The 21,572-nt window shown below is 39.5% G+C and overlaps 1 protein-coding gene across 2 annotated transcripts in view; it reads right to left on the bottom strand.

Annotated features, from left to right (window-relative positions):
* Nucleotides 1-21,572, bottom strand: part of MECOM (MDS1 and EVI1 complex locus) — a 389,661-nt gene that overhangs the window by 185,615 nt on the left and 182,474 nt on the right. The gene's annotated exons all lie outside the window — the stretch shown is intronic.

The raw sequence follows: 21,572 nt of genomic DNA, 5'->3' as shown, positions 1-21,572 counted from the left end.
GTCATGAAGGAAGATTGTGGTTGCACTTCCTTCCAGAAAGATTCGTCTGCTCTTTGGGCAGTTCAGGGAAATTCAACACGTTTTGCCAACACCAAGCTGAGAGTTCTGTGTCTCAGTCTCAAATATCTGAAATTAGAGGATGTCATTTTAAAACCTTTCTTTCTGCTCTGTGACATGCTTGGTACCCTTCCCCTCCAGGACATACAGGTCACAATGACTGGCAAGGGTGGCTGCAGCTTCAATGCTTTCACCTCCCTGTTTGGCCCCATGAGCAGGAATTCAGTGTTGGGTTCTGTGAAATGCTCATTTTTCTTTTGAATTCACCATTCGGAGTCACTCCAAACTCTGGAGGGCTTTCTAAATGGCCATACCAAAATCTGCCACTTGGAAAGCTTTCTTTAACAAAAGTGAAAAGCAAGTTGGATGCGAGAAACATGTCTTCGGAAATAGTCCAACTTCACCACTGTAACCTATTATGCACTATTCTTCCAGGCATGATGGAAGCAAACCACAACAAAAGCTTTTGCTGGGAGCCAACTTAACAGCAGAAAGGATCATCTTTGGTGGGGAGGGGGAGAGAAGAGAAAGTATCAAAGAACGTATGTATTGTGATTGGCTAAGAATCATGATAAGTGGTGACTTTGGAGATAATAACATCTAGTACATCAGTAGTGTAACTTGTTTTAAGGAGGAAACAAGTCATAAAGGGATTGTGGCCCAATTTTACAGGAGAACCTAGTAACTTTTTTAAAAAACAATAAAATAGACATATATATTATTCTTTTCTTTTTTCTGAAAGGCAGCATCATTTCCAAGTATGTTTATGGTGTGGTTTGGAAATGAGATTTTTTCAAAATAAAATTATCAAAAAGAGATTTATTTTTTTTCTAAACCACACTGTTCAGAACTTCAATGAATATTTTATTCAGGCTCCAAACACTGCAGGTTGCCAGTTTTTCTTTGCTTAAACTCTAGTATGCACTGGTGCCAAGCTGATTTTAACAACCTCTACCTTTTCTAAGCAGTCCTTTCATGTAGATTTACTTGAAAATGGCATCTCAGCCTCTTGTCACCTCATGTTCTCTTCCAGACCATTCACCCAGGTCAGTTTCCTGGCAGGTCGTCAACAAGCAGTTGGGGGTTCTTCGGAGACTGAGCTTGGAGTAATTATGCTCTGTAATTGTGGAGTCAGGGCCTGTCTCCCAGTCAAGATCAGAAATGCCAAGTCATTTCCTGTTTTCAAATCCAAACGAAAGATACTGACGTCTGATACTGGCTTTCCTACATTTCAATTATTGTGGGGGCACCCTGGGGCGCCCTTTGAAAGATTCTCTTTTCAGGACCTGGATCCCCAACTCAGTGCAGGTCCTCAGCCCAAACGCCAGAGGATACAGAAAATGATTCCAGAGATCACATTAGACAATGTTTCAGGTCGTTTCCCCTAAAGGATAGTGCCCTGGGCCCCGTGGTATTGGGGGCTCTCATCTTGCGGGGGAGAGGGGTGGGGTGGAGGCTACTTACTGGGCACTTTGTAGAAACCAGATTGGCATCCACAGAAAAGGGAGGCAAACAGACATTTGGCACATGTTAAAGGGGAGAGCGCCTTCTTAATTGTACAGATCCTTGTATTTTACAGCACATTAAACTTTAAAAGGAAAGGTAGCAAAATTGAGCATCTGTTTTTTTCTCATATAAATTCAACTCCTAATAAATACAAAGCAGAATTTCCTCAAGCCCAGTTGCGGGCAGATAAGCAGTTCCATACACGCAGAACTAATTGGAGGGACTCTCGAAACGTCCCTCGACTGTCTTTTTTATTTCTCTGCCAGTGAGACCAGCTTTTAGCAATTGGGTCTCGAGAAAGATGACATCGCAGAACAGCACCACAGCCAAAATAAACAGGGTTACGATGGAGAATCGTACCCCAAAACGATTCCTACTTATTCCATACTACAGGGCTTTCCATTGAAAACCACATTCTGCACCTAAATTAGTCACAGCAATACAATTTTCATGCTGGAAATGAACTTGAGCATGTCCTCCGATTTCCTGGCTCTGGACGAGTAAAATATGTGTTACTGGTTATCAGATTTTTCAAGCATTTCCCCTTCACGTCCAATTATTTCTCTTGAAACTGACACAAAATCTATAACATAGTAGATAAGGTTTCAACCTGGCTGTTAAATGTTACAGTAATAATGGGATAGCTTTTTTAAAAACAAAAAATGCAAATGTGTTCCTTGAGTTTGACTTCCCAAAGAAATTCATTGAAGGTACACTTTTTTATTTTCTCCCCCAAGAAGAGGATAAAACAGGGTTATGGGTTTGACATGGAAGCAACACACCAGCTTTAAGAAGGAAAGAAGAGAGACACTATGAAGGTACACATAAACGTTCGTTCAAAGATATATTCTCTGACGTCTCAATGCTGATGATAAAGAGTGATTCTGGGGTGATGTGTCCCCTCTCTGTGAGGTCTTGTTTTGACGGTGAAAAAAAAATCAGCATTTTATATTACATCAAGATTCCTCAGTACCTTTAAACCCAGCAAATCAAATTAAACTATCAATTTAATCAATTATGTCATAGAAGAAATGAAGAGAAGAGAAAGAAGGAAGACTAGAGATAAGAGAGATAGAAAAGCTATTTTTAAGAGAGTGGCGGGGGGGGGGGTGTAGAATAAAGCAAGAAAGAGAAAAAAGAACAGAAAGAAAAGGAGGGAAAGGAGTTAGGTGCAAGGTACCACAGACACTCCACTGGTTAAAAGGCCCAACAGAGTTGGTAAAAATGCTTTCATTATTTGAGATCAGTAGGTTGAGCTGTTTGTAGGAAAAGTATTTCTTTGCTATTGTGTGAGGAAGTTGAAACGGTAGCCCAACTTCCACTCTTTGTTTGTCCTGGGCCCTTATTTCTGGCCATATTTCACATTTCAACCTGCTCCCCATATGTGTACATGCTTATGCTTTCTTTGCCACTAATTGCTTCTTTTTTGACAATACCATCTATATGTGCATAGTATATGGCCGTTTTTATCACTCTAAGCCTATTAATGCCCAGACTTATGGTTCCCAGAGGAATGAAAATTAACCAGCTCTCTAAATATTGTTCAGGAGTTGGAAAACTCCTGTATTTTAGAATCTCACTTCAGTTGTTTTTAATTGGTTTGCAATATTTCACCCTTCAGGGCTTGGCCTTAACTTTTCAAAGTGTATATTAAAAAAAATTTATGAGAGTGATATGAAAGGCAAAACTGAGGAAAAATAAACACTTCTGTAGACAATGATAGTACTTATTCTATGATTTAAAGCCCAGTTTATGGTTTGGGTAGAGGCTACACTCGTATTGACTTTCCACAGACTTCTATTATCATCAATAAGATTTTTGCCTGTAAACAAGCTAATAGTCCAGTGGGTTCTATCAGAAGAAATTATAGAGCTTTATATAGAAGCAAATTCTCTTTTGGTGAATTTCTCTTTCAGAGCCAGAGATCCCTAATGCATCAATTCATTTTCTTAAAGTTTCTCATAAAGTGGTTCTGTTTATTTCTGGAATATGGAAAGAGACTTCCTTTCAATGCTTAGTTTTGAAAAATGGTCACTTTGTGTGACCCATAAAACAAATGACTGACAAAATGTCCCTGAACACCAAAGACCCATTTACTAATGACAAAAGTGGTGGGCACATTTGGGTGCAAACACAGACATACACACTCCCACATCGATCAAGTAATGGTTACTATTTTCCAAAAAGAAATTGGTGTGGCAACCTACCTAAGTTAACTCCACAGGTTGCCTGCCATGTTTCTTGGTCCTGTTCTTAGGAACAGAAAAGGAATGTCCTTTATGGAAAGAGCAAATGAATCAATAGTAATAATATATGTCACATTAATATAAAATAGGACTCACTTATGTCTTCATTTCCTTAGTTCCCCCAAAGGAGACACATAATTACCATTTCTGACCCAAAGGTCCTAAAATAAAAATATTTTGCTTTAAAAAAAATGGTATAAAAAAAAATACCAAGTTACAACTGCATAAACCTTAGAAATACTTCCCGAGTCATGACATTTTCTACAGAAGCATTTTCTCTTCAAATGTTTCAATCAGAGTAACCACTGATGAGTCATCTTTGAGCTTACACTTGTTAAAAAAAATGAGTGGAGAGATGAATGAATGAATGAATGAATGATATTTTTTAACAAGAGTAAACTAAAGGATGACTCATCTTTAAGTGAAGAAACTATAACCAAATATAACCAGATGGGGTATCAACAAAGTGAAGTCACATTGATTTTAAGTAAGCTTTGTAACATTTCACATGATCTGCCAGCTCCGTTTATTTCCTCTATCAGACAGACAGAACTACACAGAACGAACCCTTTTTAATTCATGTAGTTGACACTCTTGGAGCTTCTACTTGTATATCAACACTGTTATTAGAGAATCAGCACACTGTTATTAATTGTGAAGTCCCTTGGCCTTCTGCGCATGAGTCTTAAGACACTTCAGTGTGCCCAGCCAACAAACATACCATTTGCTCTCATCTGCCCTGAGTCTGTCACTTGACTTTTGACCTTTCATTTGACACTGTCCCATCATTTCTTTCGTTTCACAAATTTTAGCTTCTCACTTGACCTCTCAACTGTGCCCTTTCACTTGACCTACGATCTCATAAATTCTGAAATCTCATACATATAATTGAGGAATAAATAAACAAAACATCTGGATAAACGTCTTCCTGAATTAACTCTGAGTCGATGAAACATACAACCAAATGCTTCACCCTGTCATGCAATTTAATATCCATGAGGAAGACACTTGAATAGCAGAAAATAACTTTTCCAAGATTGACTAGGCTATGTAAAACTATCATAAAATAATTTATCATGGCTATATTACAAACAAAACATTAAAACATAGCTTCCATGAGAAGATTCTTTGGTCTGTCCACAATAACAACAACAACAAGAAGTCTCAAATATGTGCAAGTTAGTACAGGTAAAGAGAAAGTATTTTTTTCCACAGTACTGGCTGGTAGATTTGAACCTCCAAGCTTTTGGCTAGTGACTAAGTGGAAACCATTTGCATCTCTCATGCATTCATTCTCTCACTCATTTATTTAAAATAAGTAATATGGCATTTTTTTCATCTTATCTTCAAATATGGAAGTTAGAACTATTGTTTATGTAGGTACCAAAGAATCATTTGCAGTTAAAGATTGTGTAGCAGGTTGTACAACATAATGCTTAGTAGGTTAAATGCAACCTAATCAAACTTACTTACTCACTGTCTGTAATGTTGTTATGTGCCGTCGAGTCGCATGCGACTCATAGAGATCCTATGTACAACGGCCCTAAACTCTGCTCTGTCCTGCGCCAATCGCACTGCCTCTTACACTTCCATCCTGATTATCCCAGTCACTGAATCAATCCACCTCATAGAGAGTCTTCCCCTCCTGCGCTATCCCTCCACCCTCCCAAGTATGATGCCCTTCTCCAAGGACTGGTCGGTCCCTCCTTACAACTTGACCAAAGTATGTCAGATGAGAAAAAAATTTATTTTATTATCTATTATGTGTGTACTGTCAAATTTACTTTCTCTGACACACCTAGCCTCCAGTCACTGTATCAAGTCATCTCATCAAGGGTCTCCCTTTCTTTCTCTGTGTCTGAAGCAGCCATGGTAATTACTTCCTATGCATCTCAAAGTTTGACAATGAATAAGGATTATAAATGAAGAATTTTTTAAATCTATTTTTAAATTATTTTCGTGTGTGTGTACCGTCAAGTCGGATCTGACTGGTACAGGAGGAGATTGCCCCTCCTCCAGCAGAGCATCTGGTGGATTCAAACTGCTCACCTCTGGGATTGCAGTGCAGATTCTTACCACTAGGCCACCAGAGCTCCCTGTTATACTCTTATAGCTTCTTAAAATGTATGCCAATCCTTCTTTGTTGACCTGCTCATTATCTGTCTCTTCCCAGGAGAACGAAAGCTTCATTGTTACTGCCATGCTCTGGTGAGCGGGAACCCACAAGTCACCGACCCTCCAGTGGGTTTTCAAAGGCTAACGGAATAAATCACATGGGAGTAAACTGCCCATCTTTGTCCCATGAAGCAGCTGGCGGACATGAATCACTTGCTTTGGGAGTGGTACTAAACTCCTTAGCGCGACACCACCAGTTTAGGCCTCATTAAGGCAAGAAATTTGCCCGTCAAGGAGCCTGTTCAATCTCTACTGGTATGTGTTGACTGAACAAAATTTAAAAAAGAAAAAAAAAGTCTGTCATAAATACAACTTAATTCTCCAAACATTGTATCACTTCACGTACTAGTGAATGAAAGCAAAAACCTAAAGGAAGTATTAGTGGTATGTAACGGATAGGGGCTGAGCTGTGTTTGGAGGAAGTACAATGAGGTGCTTCTTTGAGGCAAGTAGGGTCAAACTTGGGCTCGCCTACTGTGGGCATGTGGTCAGGAGTGGCTAGTCCTTGGAAATGGCTGCCATATTGGGAATAAAGAAGGGGTAGAGGAAGACAGGAAGAGGCTCAACAATATGGATTGATACAATAACTACAATAGTGGGTTCAAGTGTATGAGAGAGGGTGTGGATGGTACACACTACAGCACGATTCACGTCTGTTGTTTATATGAATCATACTTGACAGCATTCAACAACAACAACAACAGTTCTTCATTTCATTCTTCCTACTCTCAACTCAAAGATATTTCTTCACATACACAGGGAAAAATTATCTAAAAACTCTTAAATTAATAAATATGGATAATTATCTTCAAATAGCTCTAGGAAGAATTGAAAATTTAAATAAAATTCTGCTAGTTAGTATATGGTCATATTTTCTTCATTAGACCCCTGGACTTGTGTGAATTTAAAGTCAAAGAGATAGGAAATCAATCACAGAAAGAGGAGAGTACAAATTTGATTATTTTTTTTCACCTGAAATGGCTCTCAAAAATGATACACTTAGACATCTTCAAACTGAAGCTTACTAAGCATTTCAGATTAATGTAAGAAAAACTTAAGCACACATACATATTCACATATGACATTTAACACAATATTTACAAAATAAACAATTTGAAAAATATCTCTTGCAAAGGTTTAGTAAAAAATACAGTCTAGAGTCTATCACAGAAGATACATCATAAAAACGCTGAATTTTAATTTTTAAAAGTAAACTTATCTGACATCTCATCACCTATAAAATTTAATGAAAGAAATTTTAGTTCAACTAAAAGAATTAATAAAAGATTGAGTCTACACTTTAAAAGTATAGTGTTTTTGAATTTTTCTTTTACTTTTCAATGAGAAGAGCGAATTTGTGGAGGGGTGGGGAGGGTGAAAAAAATGTAACAATAAATGGGAAACCAAAGTCTCTGTAAACGTTTATTAAAATTGCTAGAAAAAAAAAATTAGTGTTTTTGTTTTTGTGTGACCTCAAGTCAGAATTGACCCACAGCTGACTCTCCAGCAGGTTTTCAGAGGTAGAGAGGTTCTACGATATTTATTCTATGATAGTAGAATCTATAAATATGTTCACTCAATTCTTGAAGATTATACGTATATAAACGTGTATATGCTGAAAGTTCATCGGGTCAATCTTATAAAAACATTAACACTATAAACCCTCATTTAAATATATTTTATCATAAAAAAAATAGATACATTCTATGACTAACATGGTGGATTTTTCAAAATAGAGAGTAGTTCTTGTCTTTTACAGGTTCCAAAACACTGGAAGAAGTGCTAAGAAATGGGAATTACTATAAAAGTGAAATTTAAACTAATCATAAAACCAACATTTTCTAACTTCCTCAAGCTAAGTTGAATAAATGGTTCAAAGTTTGGCTAAAGTTTGAGTTCTTTCTTGTTTAATCCAAAGTAGCTCATTTTTCCTTAAAGGTAATCAAAATAGTCAGACATGGTACAAATCATTTTGTTGGAGAAGAATTATGTCTGTGGTTTATTTAAATCATGTAATACCAATAAGGGGAATTTTAAAGAATATTAGAGTACTTGAAATATATAGAGAAATAAAAATGGCAAAACAAAAATATAAAAGAAAATTAAGTACAGGAATTATTTTGTAGATATCACTAACATATTGATCACACTAACCGTATAATATGTATTAAAATCTAAATAATTACGAAAAGAAACAGTTCCAAAAAGTTGCTTTGAGGAAAAATTATGAAGTAGGAGTATGCATTAAAATTTATTATAATCAGGATTTTAATGAGAGGTTTGGAATTTCAGATAAAAATAATATGGTAATAGAAGGAGATGTTCAATTTTTTTTGATGCCCTCATAAATGAATGAGCAAATTTACTACTTCTGAGTCATAGCCTAGATTTGATTTATTAATGTAACCCAAGAAATGGTATTTTTCCACATAAGTAAATCATTGCAAAAACCCAGTACACTTAAAATATTACAAGAAAATTAGAGAAACAACTATGGATACTGTAGCAAATAATATGGAGAATTCCTGGGGAAAAAGGACAGAGTGTCTACATATATTGTCTTGATCTAACAAAACCCAGATTTAAAAATAAAAGCAAGGTTTGCTGGCTTTCCTTATGCTTTAGGTAGAAGCTTTTTACTACAAGAATTCAGCTGCTGAAGTTCATTTCCTGTCTTTAATTCTAAACGAGCAATTTGCTGATAATTTCCTGTCTACATTTTCATAAAGTAGAAAGAACACGAGTGGTTAAGCTTAATGTTTCAATAACCAAATAAACTTCAGCAAGCATGGTTTAGGAAATTAGACAACTACCAAGAAACTCGTTTTATGCTTAAAAAAAAAAGTCTGCATACTGTTTATCTCTCCCCAAATGTTTCAAAATATTCCTGAAGGTCTTTGTGATTGCCTCTTTGACCCTCAAACCAACACAGGCCCCCTGCTTTGCCTCAGTGGGACGAGAGCAATTAAAGTCAAATGGTAAGTGTCCTCCTGCACGCTGTCCTGTTTCAATGTGGAAGAGGAAGACATGACCCCCAACTTGGTTTCAGCCTGTTCCAACCTTCAGCCCCCCATCTACACAACACAAACACATCTCTATGCCCATGTTAGAAATTTGTTTCCCTAGCATTTTTTTTTTTACTCTGCCTTTTGGACTCATAATCATCACCATTAGGGGGCTGAAATAAAAATAGTGCATCATTCTAAGGGTCTCATCTGAAATCACATCTAAATCCAGCTGTCAATTAAAGAAGAAGAATGGTTTGTTAACATTGCCTTAAAACCAAGTGCCCTTTTCTCTCTTGAGGTTGCAGACGTCTTCCATTCGAAATCTATTATAGTAGTTGCAGAACTGAAGCCTAAGAAGTATACACTGTTTCCAAGCCCCAGGAGAGGGCATAAGTTGCTTGCTCTGTGGAGACAATTCAAAGAGAATGCAAAATGCCAGTGTGTGCCCCTACTCCCCTCTGGATGCCAGCTAGTGGTTGAAAAGGAGGCAGATATGCTAATTACAGAAGGAGATTTTATTAGACAGCTTTAAGGGGACCAGATGAGCCCCAATCCTCCTTTTTTATTATCTACTGTACACTAGCTAATGCCTCTTCTGTGAGAAAGGCTTAAACAGTAAGCACAAATAGCACAATGAAATTGTAATACTCTCTCAGTGTGGACCTGGATTATTTCAGCCACCAGCAATGTGAGTAGCTGCAGGTGTTGCACTAAATAAAGTAATATAAAGTGTCTAAATTGTAACAGTGGAAGTACTGTTTCAAGACCCTTGTCTGCTTTTTATTAATAGTCAGATTCCTCCCTATCAGCAACCACAACTACTTTTACCCTATTATTCAGCAACAATATTTTGATAGGCAAGGATCTATTAAAAAAAATCACTGTTGATATGTTGTGACCATAGTCATTTTGGAGTTGAATAAGCTTTCAATCTTCTCGCAGAAGGGGAGAACGTAAACTTGTGATGCAGGAAAAGAGGAAACCAGGGGTTACAGAGGTGGAGAGGCCAAGTAGAATGAAACAGACCCCCTCCATCAAGCGCAAAACTTGGCAGGATAACTGGAAACAGACCAACCCTAAATCTTAGGGTTCATGAGCTCTTAGTAACATAATTAACCGAAATAAAACTAATATTCCAGTGTTGAGTTTCACCTTAATATACATCAGCAGTTACAAGTCACAGCATCAGGTAGAAAGCGTTAGAATGTATAAGCATTCCATGTGTTCATGGAAGGTGTGTAAAGTTGAGAGGAGACTTTCTTTAGCACCTTCATGTGATTTGTAAAGGGAGAGACCTGATTAATGCAAAGAAATTGTCCAGTTTCTCTCAGTCTTTCTATCAAGAAGCATTGGTTTGGGGGAAGGTGCGCTGACCACTTGTTTGAAATGTCTTGCAAAACTGGAAACACCAGGTTTCTGAACATTTGTGCTTGAAGGGGGAAAAAACACTAATAACCAGGGAAATAGAGAAGTGTAGAACAGGAAATATTTGGCCATTGTGGCATCACAAGATAATCAAAAGAATTTCACTCGGGCTACTTCACTGACTCAAGGCATGATATTCTTAAGTTTGTTGTTTTGTTTGCTTTTTTTTTTTTTAAAATAGTGTCCAAGCTTCTTAAAAAAAAAAAAAAGTCCACAAATGTCAAAACAAAAATGAGTGATCATAAAACTGTCTCAAAGCTTCTGGTGAGGGCAATGAAGTAAAACCCATCTTCCAGAATGAAATGTAAAAAGTCTTAGCACTGAGAGTTGATAAACAACATCAGTGATCTGTGCACTGCATTCAGGAAATTCCATGTATCTGATGAGCTGTTGGCTAACCGAGCAGTGTTTGACAAGTCACCAGCTAACTTAAGCTCCCCACGGTATTACCAGATTTCTCTTAAAAGCATTTTTCTTTTAATGCGCTTTTACACACTAGGAGATAGTTGACTTAGAAAGAAGAGTCTTCTTTCTTTTCTTCTGCAGTCCATGTCCATTTGCACCTTTCCACAAAATAGCATACAAATGCTTAACTTGGAGGATTTTTGTCACAGAGCAGCCTGGGGCACAGTTTCTTTCCCCCACACACCCCCTCTTTTTATTTTCTTTTTGCACACATTTTCTTTTAACACTTAAAACCTGGGATGATTTAACAGAAAAGTGTCTCGAGTTGGGGAGCTCCAGCCCCCTTAGACTCTACCCAAACAAAGCTCCTAATGTGTGGTCAGTTTCTTGGCAACCCCGTCTCTGTGCTGATAACGCGGCTTGCCTGCTAGTCTCCAAGGAGCCGGCTGCTGGAAGACCTGCTCCGAACCTCATCCCCGCTGGTGCTGCTGATGCGGGCGACCCTCCGACTGCACGGCGCCAACCACAACATGCTACCCACCGTGAGAGCGCGGGGCGCGGGCGGCTCGAGTCAGGATTTATCGTCTATCATACTGATTGACGAAACCAAGAGTGAGCAGAGAAAATAAACACGAACAGAGGCTGCAGTGTATGGGCCAGTCAGCTGGGAGTTTTAGTATTTGGCCTTGGTGATCCTACTCTCATGGTAGGTTATCTTCCCCTCGTGCTATCATTTATCATAACTTGGAGGGCTGGGGAGAGAAAGAAACCCACAGTTTTTCTGTTGGATACATTCATTAGATGTCTCTGTGTCTGTCTGTCTGTCTGTCTCCTCCCCCCCCCCCCCCTTGTGCTATCATTTATCATAACTTGGAGGGCTGGGGAGAAAAAGAACGCCAGTTTTTCTACAGGATACATTCATTAGATGTCTCTGTCTGTCTCTCTCTGTGTGTCTGTCTGTGTGTGTCTGTCTCTCTCTGTGTGTCTCTCTCTTTCTGCCCCCCCTTTGTGCTATCATTTATCATAACTTGGAGGGCTGGGGAGAGAAAGAATTTCACAATTTTTCTATTGGATGCATTCATTAGATGTGCCTGTGTCTGTCTGTCTCTGTCTGTCTGTCTGTCTCTCTCTCTCTCTCTCTTTCTCCCCCACCCTGCCACCGTGCTATCATTTATCATAACTTGGGAGGGCTGGGGAGAGAAAGAAGCCCACAGTTTTTCTATTGGATACACTCATTAGATCTCTCTCTCTCTCTCCTCCTCTACCCTCCTTCCACCTTGACACTGCTTCCTCTGCCCCCATAACAATCCCAACTCCTCAGACACTAAGTCCCTGAAGAACAGTGAAATGCAATCTTCATACTATTCTCCCCTTTTGACTCCTCGTCTAGCATAGATCATTTCACGTAATTAACCTCTGTGATGCCATCAAGCCTACCATGCAAATCTACATGTTCGTTTACTGAAGTCACTCCCAGCAATAAATCTGCTCCTACAGTATGCTGCTCAAGTCAAGGAAGATTCTGGACGCTGGTCAGTTCTCTGCATCACTAACATCTTCTTTCTTAAATAATGGCCCCTCGACTCTTTTTTTTTCTTCTTTTCTTTTCAGGCACAAACCATGTTTTGTATTGGTCTTGACAGCCGCTATAAAGTTCTCCCCCAAGTGTCAGTAACTAAGATGATTTGTATGTGGCTTGCAGTCTTCTGCTGTTCTAATAGCTTTCTCATTCCAACCCAGAATCATGGCGCACAAAGCAGCAGGTTAAAGCTGATACAAGCATTTCTTCTCTCAGCAGGCTCTTCTTGCATAACCATTTATTTTGCAGAGTTTTAAAGTGCCTGAAGGATTTAATTATGTACATAGACAACCCCTATAAACTCTATTCTAGGGTTTTTATTGACTTTTGTGCTGGGCAACTCTTAGGCATTTCAATTAAGTGTTTTTATAAGAAAAGCTACAATATTGTTAAAAAAAAATTCTTTATAGATACATCCAAACAGCAACCCCCACCCCATCGGATAAACTCTTATTTATTTAAGTGACAAAAAAAATCCAAGTTAAGTCAACATTCATGTTTTTATTTTTTTCTGTTCTGACCACAGAGGTTTGTGACAGTGGGCCTGCCACACAGGGCAACGCAAAAAGGGACTAGATTACTCTGGAAGCTACCTTGAAATGTCACCAGTCTACCTGTTCCTCAGGTGTTTACTTAAATAGATAAGGGTGAAAACCTAAATTCAAAATTTTACCTGTTCTACTTAACTAGTACAATAAATGACCAGATTCAGCTGGATACCTCGACTGACAGGCCCAAACCTCCAAAGTCTCTGGGAACCCCCAAAGCTGTCTCTGTCTGTCTGCCTTCCTTCTTCAAGTGCAGTGCTCAAGTATTTACAAGGCTTCTGCAAGCTTGCCTTCATTATGATGGGGGTTATTTCGGCCCCAGCAGGTGGCCAACAGGAGACCAGACCTGCCCGGGAAATATGTAATACTGTTTCATATACTTGAACCAGAAGTGGGCCTCTCCATGACTCTCCTAACTCTTCTAATTTCCCTTTCTCCTCTTAATCTCCGCAGCAAGCCATGAGCTTGCATTAAAATCTACCTAAAACATTTCACCCACAGGCAATGTAATTCCGAAACAAGCAACCGACATTTCACAGCTCTGGAGTAATAGATTAATTGGAACCTAATGTTGCCCCGTCGTTTACTGCTCCAAATGTTCTGGTGGAGACATAGCCCCGGGGCAGGGTGCTGTGGCACGCACAATTTTGGAAGCTGGAGCTACAGTTGGTTTAACATCTGTGCATCACATTTGCCAGGCACCTCATTATGCCGCACCCCACTGTGCCTACCTGTCCCCCTCAGCTTCTCAGCCACAGGCCATCCAATTTTCTTCCCCCCTCCAACTAAGAATCTTTGTTCTCTTTCTTCCTTAACTAAATTTTTGCGAGACCTCTGTACCCAAGCTGTGGGGATTCGGCCCACGTGAACCGACCCGGCCCCTTCAGGTTCTTAATTCTCCATTAGGAAGAGGAAAATTACAGCCCTGCGTTTCTGACAAGCCACTGCATAAATTGTGCCCTTTGCAGCGTCAACTCGAGGCTGTGACCAAACACAGGGGCGTGTAATAAAGCATGGCGTTGTTGGTTTTGACTTTAACAAGTTTGGTCGGCCTCAATTATCTGTAAGCAGAGAAAGGGTGAGTTCCAATTCCAAATTTAAGAGTGGGAGTGTGGAAGGAGGGCCTTTGTCACAGAAAGAAAAGATTGTCACGTCAAAAATTAAAACCAGTGCCTTGAACTATTTAAAGAGTTAGTGTTTCAAAGCTTATTGCCACAAACAGTTGATATATACAACCCATCCACCGCCTGCAAAAAAAACAACAACCCACATTGCTCTAAGAATATATGTAGTTACTAGGCCAAACAGCTACTTAAATTTTAATCCTGCTTCAACAATAAAAGAATCATATGACTCTTTTATTGGTTTTCCATTGGAAGTGTTTTGGGCACCCATTTAACAAGGAGCAGGATAAAGACATCACTCTGCCAAAATAATTGAAAGTTTGCAAAATTTAAATAATATCTGTTGGTCTTATAAAGTTATATGTTATTAAAAGCATCGCTAATGAAATAATACAAAGAACAATGTAATCGTCACACAAGGGATAAATATGAAAAAGCCACCATTCTTGCCACAGGGTAGATGGGAAAGTTTCAAACCAAAGAATGAGTTTCAAAAGGCCTAACGCTAAGAATCAGAATATTTAAAAATATTATCTACGTATTACATTTGACAAGAGGGACTGAGATAGAAATCAACACATAAGAAAGGCAGATGGCTACTTTATTGTATTAATGTAATCAAAGGATATTTTACTATTATAAGAAATGAATTAGTGAAAAATTGATTCTTTCCCTTGAACTAATTCTTTAGAAGTTAAACGCAGATTCAGACAACTCATACAAACTGCATCACTGAGAATTTTAATCCCTAGAGGACCAGAAAATTGCATTCTTGGGTGAGACTTTTTTCTACTGCCTTCCCCAAGTAGAAACACATTCTGCTGGAGAAATGGTATTAGATTTCCACACATCCCCACGTGAGCCTCGAAACCTACACGGTGCGGAGCATTGAGTCTTGCATGTTTCATTATACGGCTGAATTAATTTACCCTATATGGAATGTGTTACCTTTACAATAAAATGTCACTAGTCATTATTGAGAGTAGACAGATGGAACACGTTCAACTTAAGACATCAATAAGAAAAGAGGGAGAGACTTACAACCCTTGTGGCACAAGCTCCTCCATATGGTGGTTCCCCATTTGTCTGCCAAGACGTTTTTTCCAAATAAAACGGAACATTTTTCTTTAGAGTTCCTAGAATATTCTCAGATATTGGCCTTGAACCCAATTTATAGATAACAAGCAACCATACGATTAAAATCTCTTTTCCAAAGGTCATCCATATCAAACAGGAGAGTTTCGAGTCTAATTGGGGAAGAGTTGAAACTGCTATTTATTTAACAGTATTAGCAAAGAAACAAACCTCTTTCTTTTTTACTTTGTGAGATTCTTAAGATGATGGAACAAATTATTTTATCCCCTCAAGAAATGCTCATTAGAAATGAGATAAAAGTAAAGTCAGGCTAATAAAATAGCTGTCAGCCTCTGTCGGGAAGACCCTGCATATTCGACCCACCTTTTCCCCTGGAAGGTGATGCCGGATACCTAAAAGAAGATGATCAATTGAAAAGTGTATCCCAAAACATAGCCATTCCAAGAGTCCAATGCTTAGAGAAACACACAAACCTATTCGTCTTTGAAATACCTTAAAGCATCTCTCCTACTGACTGAGATGGTGCAAATTCATTTACTACTCTGATTTTGTAGAAAACAAGGGGGCAGGGGACCCTCACACAGAGAACTGACACAACAGCTCCCCCAGTAGAATCGGATCTACCAAGGATCATGACATTTTAGGATCAGGCATCATCTCATGTCTTCTCATGGCTTGATGATGTGCATTCCAAGGCCACTTCTACCTGGTTCTCCAATTGGTTTGCTCCTTGATTCAGCTTTTCTTTGCATTAAGATACCTGAAAGGAATGTTCTTCCTCTTGTCAGGTGCGGTCACTCTGAGTTCAACAGCAACGCAGTGCAACAGAGTAGAACTGCCCACTGAGTTTTCTTGCTTGTACACTTTACAGAAGCAGAGGGCCAAGTCTTTCTCTTACTGAATCTCTGAACAGGTTTGACCTAGAGTTTTGGTCTGGGGTGAGCTTCTACTCCAAGTATGGCATGTTTAGGGAAGCATTTCTATGCCTGGTTTTGGGAACACTTTTTTGTATTTTTGTCTGTCTGGTCTCTGATCCCCTCACTCACTGACCATGTGCACGATGGTTTACAGGCTGTCATTTCGCTCAAATACCCTCCTTCTCAGCACATTCTGCAACATCTCATCGTTGTGTCCGTGTCTGACAGCCCATAAAACTGACCTTTCTTAGGCTAACAACCATGTCTACTTCGCACTTAATACATACCTGGCATAACTGCAAAGTGAATGAGTGAATGAGTAAACAAAGACATCCATGTTCACCCAAACCACATGAATGAAAAAACCCCATTCCTAGAAAATGCACAGAACCTATAAGACAGAGCTTCTTCTGATTGCATCCAAATCAGCCCTACACTTCGTATCTACTTCACCAGTTAGCACCATCAATAAGCAACACACGGGTATAGAAATATTCAGAGAGAGGACAAAACAATGCCTGAGTGTTCATTCTTTGTGTTTAAAAAAAAAAAAAAAAAAAAAAAAAAAAGAGTGCCGGTGACCTAGCGGTTAAAGGATTCAATTGCTAACCAAAGGGCTGTGAGTTCAAATTCACCAGCAGCTCCAACGGGGAACAAGAAGGCTGTTTAATTCTATAATGAGGCACAGCCTTGGAAAACCAATGGGCCAGTTTTACTCTATCCTGGAAAATCGCCATAATTTAGAACCAACTGGAAAGCAGTAGCTTTGGTTTGGGATTTTTTTTTTATTCCAGCAATTCAATCAACAAAAATGGATCGATCGATCGATCTATCTATCTATCTATCTATCTATCTACCTGAAAACTTAGCATGACTTCCCTGCTCGCTTCAGAGGCACGGTGTCTCTCCTTCAGGCCGGCCTTTATCGTGTCCCTTTGCAGGAATGTAACTTTCTTGCGGAGATTACGAAATCTATACTGATAGGGCAATGAGGTCTTTTTATAAACTCAAATGCGTAAGAGTGTGCTTTAAAATAAAGTTACGGGGCTACAAAAGGTGACAGAGTTCAGGGTTGATTAGCGAGGCCTCGTGGATGTGCTGAAATGCAATCCCACCTTCGACACAGAGGTTTAGGACATACTTAAAGCAAAGAGAGCACTGACAGGCCACACCAACAAGATGAGGATTTCGTATCACTCACTCGTGGACCGAGTTCCAGGAGGCAGTCTGTAGCAGTGACTGACAGTGGAACAATGGATTAAGATGGGGAACCAACCAATTTAAGCTTCTCACTCTCAGACCTTCTTGTGATTGTTTGGAAAAGAGGTTGGAGAGTCTGTTTCAGAATTTGCTTTTTTGAAACTACAAGGAAACTGTGTGAGACGACGTCTCGAGTTCACCGGCACTTAGATTCTGCATATGATTAAGCACACACTTACAGAAAATTAACCGTGCCACCGACCCAATGTATGTGTTATCAAACTGGCAGGAGCCAGGCGAGTTTGGAGGGGAAATGGGGGCAGGTGCCCTGAAGCCCACTCCCTTGGGTCAGTGCATGCTGGGAGGGGAAATGAGCGACAGAGCAGACAATTTTCAGCTTCAGCGGTTTTACTTTCTTTACCAGGCCTCGCGAAAACACACTGACAAAACAAAGGACACAAACTTAATGACCCATGCATTCTGTCAATTGACTCTTAGGAGCAGTGGCCAGTTCACCTTAATTTTTTTGTTCACATTGAACATGTAGCCCAAGGCATTGGTTAAGGTTCACTTAAGAATATTTCAAAGGCATCACTAGGTTTTCATTAATTTGTTAACTCTAACTTCTCTTCTCCGCCAAAGAACTCACAAAACAAGGGAAGGTCTATATGCAAAATGCAGGAGCAAAGGCCTGCATTCCACCAGTCTCTGGAGTAATCAGCTCTTGGCCATGAATATTAGAGTAAGTGGAAGTTACCAGATTTTTTTTCCATAATATTTCAAACATATTTAAAGTTTCCTAGAATTCTCAGAAATCAACTATCAACTTTAGCTTGTGTAGAGGAGAATCAGAACTGAAGTTTCCTAGTCTCTCTGTAAATATTTCCCAATTATTCCTTGTAGGTGTTAGGCAGTGATTTCTTATGAAAGTCAAACTGAGAATATATAAAATATAATAAATAAAACTTAAGACTTAGGGGGTGGAAAGGATTGCAAAGAAAGTCTATATGGAACTTGGTCACCATTCAGGTGACCTCACAAACAATGCAAAGAGACACTGTCTGGTCCTGTCGGTTCCCATAATAACCTGTTAGAGACTGGACTGTTGTGGTGCAGTGTTTTCACTGATTTTTCAGGATTACAACACCAGGCTTTTTCTTCCTAGAACCATCCCATTGGAATGGGTTTATAGCTGAGTCTCCAGCAGGTTTTCAGAGGCTGTAAATCACACGGGAGATGTACCATCTTCCTCCCACGGAGCTGCTGGTGGATTTGAACTCCCTGCTTGTGGGTTAGTAGCGCAGCTCCTTACCACTAAGACATCAGAGCTCTCTCCATTTCCTTGTAGCTCAGCTGAATCCTACTCTGCATTACAGCAACATGCAAGCTTCTGCTGACCATGGTGGTGGCTGGGCATGAGGCGTCTTCCACGTAGAATAAGAATTCTACCTCTGAAACACCACTCACTCCCTGTACCACCTTTAGATCCTGGGTATACGTTACATTAATAACTTATTTTTATTCAGTGTCCTAGAGTTGACAAGTTGATGATAAATGGGTTCTTTTTAATTGTTTAAATGTTACAATTAGCACAATTAAATTAATTGTGCAAATTAATTGTGCTAATATGAAACCTATACTTGGACCAAGAGGCAGTAGTCAGAACAGAGCAGGGTAACACTGCATGGTTCAAAATTGGGAAGGGTGTACGCCAGGGATGCATCCTGTCTCCATACCTTTTCAACATGTATGCAGAGCAGATTATCTGAGAGGCTGGGCTCTATGAGGAGAATTGTGGCATCAGGATTGGTGGAAGATCTATCAACAATCTCTGTTATGCAGATGACACAACCTTGCTTGCTGAAACTGAGGAGGACCTCATGCACCTGCTGCGAAGGGTCAAGGACTGCAGCCTTCAGTATGGACTAAGGCTCAACGTCAAGAAGACAAAGATTCTCGCCACTGGACCAATTGGCAGCGTCAAGATGGATGATGAAGAGATTGAGAGTGTTCACAGCTTCACTTTGCTCGGCTCCACAGTTAACACTCTTGGTACCAGCAGTCAGGAAATCAAAAAGCGTATCGCGATGGGAAAGTCTGCTGTTAGGGACCTCTCAAAGGTACTCAGGAGCAACAGTGTCTCTCTGGAGACTAAGGTGCGCCTGATACAGGTCATGGTATTTGCAATTGCCTGTTATGCATCAGAGAGTTGGACAATGACTAGGGAGGACAGAAGGAGAGTGGATGCTTTTGAGCTGTGGTGCTGGAGAAGGGTACTGAATGTACCCTGGACTGCCAGGAAAACAAACAGATCCATCTTGGAGAGGATTAACCCAAGCTGCTCCTTGGAGGCAAGGATTCTGGGGCTTTGTCTGACATACTTTGGACATGTTGCCAGGAGGGACGGGTCCTTGGAGAGGGACATCATGCTTGGGAGGGTGGAGGGACAGCGCAGGAGGGGAAGACCCTCTATGAGATGGATTGATTCGGTGACTGGGGTAATCGGGATGGGTGTGTCAGAGGCGGTGCGGTTGGTGCAGGATAGAGCAGGGTTTAGAGCTGTTGTGCATAGGGTCGCTATGAGTCGGAAACGACTCGATGGCACATAACAACAACAACAACAAATGTTACAAAGAAGGTCTATCTTTGTAACTCTTTCATTATTACAATGTTGAATAAAATTATATAAAATGTTGAATAATTTTCTAAGAATGTATCATCATTTACTGTAAAAGCTCCACAGGCAGAAGCTGAGTTTTCTTTATCAAATTTAAAATAAATAAATAAGGGATGAAACAACTGCTGCTTTCAAACCTCTCAGGAAATCAGTAGTTTCAACATTTTCTTCCCCTAAAATAGCAATATCAAGAGAATTTTAAGTGTGAAGGAGTCTACCATGAGACATTTGGTAATTTTTAGCAAAAGGAAATGGATCCCATGAAGCAAACATACCATTCCTTTCTATAAACTTTTTAGACAATGCTTAGTTGGTCTAACTTCATGTTAGTTGCATCTGTCAGCATTTCCATTACAAACCCTTGATTTTCAAGGTTGTATAATTCAGTTGTGAAAAGTTGCTTTAGAAAGAAAGTTGGCAAGGCAGTCTTAGTCTGGGAGTTTATCAAATTGAACAAATCTTTGTTTAGCTATCTCTCAGTTCTGTGAGCCAAGGTCTACTCCCCATTCGACGTGCCAAACTTCCAATGACTTCAATGCCTACGAGAGATTTCCCCCCCCCTTTAAATTCACTCCACAAGAGCCTCTCTCATTCTTATTTCAGAAGCCGCCAGGACCTAGCTCATATCCTGTGGAACCCAGGGGGAGAGGAGACACATCACATGTAACCCTGTCAGACATATGAATCAAGACCTGGCCAAGTGTCTCCAGTATGAAATGTGGATAGAACCACAGAAAGACTTGGAACTTTGGAATATGTGTATAATTAAAATGTAAGCACATCACACTAAAGCTGGAAGAGAGAAAACACGCTCATTTTTTAAGAGTCCTATCAACTGTGAGGGTATATATATGTTTTGAGGGGGTTCTAATTACTTAGAATATTAATCTATTGCCCTTTTTTTTTTTGAGGAACTAGGGAAAGTGAAGGAAATCCAAACATTGTATATTATTTATTGTGTACCTATTGTAGAAGACCTAGAAAGGCATTTATTTTATTGAGGTTATAATGCTAGAAATTTACCTAAGCTTTTACTTAATCAGGAACATTTTTATCAGATCCACTGTAAAATGACAGTATTTATAAACATATGAGAAATTTATAAAGGTAGCTCTGTTTTAGGTGGTACCATAATTAACTCTTTAAACTGTTTATTAAAATATTTTATAGAATATTTTCCATTCATAGAGTGACTTTAATTTATAATTATCTAGGTATATCAATCTAGATATCTGACAAATAAGAGTACAAATCAGACAAAAATTCTCCATAAAACAAACATTAAGCTTGAAAGGGGTAAGATAATATGAGTGTAAACAATCACAATGAATGATCAAACTTCCAGGTATTGTCAGTACGGAAACGGTGTTCAGACAGGTCATAAAATAGAAGTTTAGATGCCTTTGAGCTGGAGTGCTGGAGACGAGTATTGAGGGTACCATGGACTACTAGGAAAACAAACAGATTCATCCTGGAGAGGGTTAAACCAGGCTGCTCCTTGGAAGCAAGTATCCTGAGCCTTCATCTGACATACTTTGGACATGTTGTAAGGAGGGGCCAGTTCTTGGAGAGGGACGTCATGCTTGGGAGGGTGGAGGGACAGTGCAGGA

The sequence above is a fragment of the Elephantulus edwardii genome, unplaced genomic scaffold (genome assembly GCF_000299155.1).
Source record: "Elephantulus edwardii isolate Elephantulus edwardi_28Jun2011 unplaced genomic scaffold, EleEdw1.0 scaffold00088, whole genome shotgun sequence".
Classification (NCBI taxonomy): domain Eukaryota; kingdom Metazoa; phylum Chordata; class Mammalia; order Macroscelidea; family Macroscelididae; genus Elephantulus; species Elephantulus edwardii.
Note: the sequence above shows the minus strand (reverse complement) of the source record. Positions and strands in the feature narration are given on the sequence as shown.